Raw genomic sequence first — 570 nt, 5'->3', positions numbered from 1 at the left:
GAAGAGGGCGCGGCTCCGGACCTCGCCCACCCTGCCGCCGCAGGAAAGTGTCCAGACCGGGGTAGGGGCGGGCATGCTGCACGAGGACTCTTCGCGGGCCTGCACGCTGCGGCCGAGAGCGCTGGCAAACTCCTGCGGGCGGAGTCTGCAGATCCCTGAGCGCCCAGGTTAGGAGAGACTCAGACCAGAGCAATTGGGGTAAGAGATACCGCTTGGCCCCAGCCCCTCCCCAACACCCTCCCCGCACACACACTACGTGCCTCCAGGAACCGGGCGGAGCCGGGCTAGGGTGCCAGTCCTTCAGCAACCCCGGACGCGCAGAGGAGCAATCCGAGACAGGCGCCGCGCCTGGCGCACTGGGGGGGCAGGACTCGCCCTTCTGCGGGGCTGCGTGCCAGTGACCTCCGGTTCCCTCCGAGAGCCTGGGCGGGGAAGGCACGAGGAAGATCCGAGCTGACACGAGTGGCAAAAGGAGCCTGCGGTCTCCATGGTCCTCCCGTCCCGCACTCTCTCGCGCGTCCGCCCTATGCCCGAGAGCTGCGCCCCAGTGCCTGGGCAAGGAAAGCCATG

The sequence above is a fragment of the Fukomys damarensis genome, unplaced genomic scaffold, assembly GCF_012274545.1.
Source record: "Fukomys damarensis isolate Sample0158 unplaced genomic scaffold, DMR_v1.0_HiC HiC_scaffold_27, whole genome shotgun sequence".
Lineage (NCBI taxonomy): Eukaryota > Metazoa > Chordata > Mammalia > Rodentia > Bathyergidae > Fukomys > Fukomys damarensis.
This window is presented reverse-complemented; position numbering follows the sequence as displayed.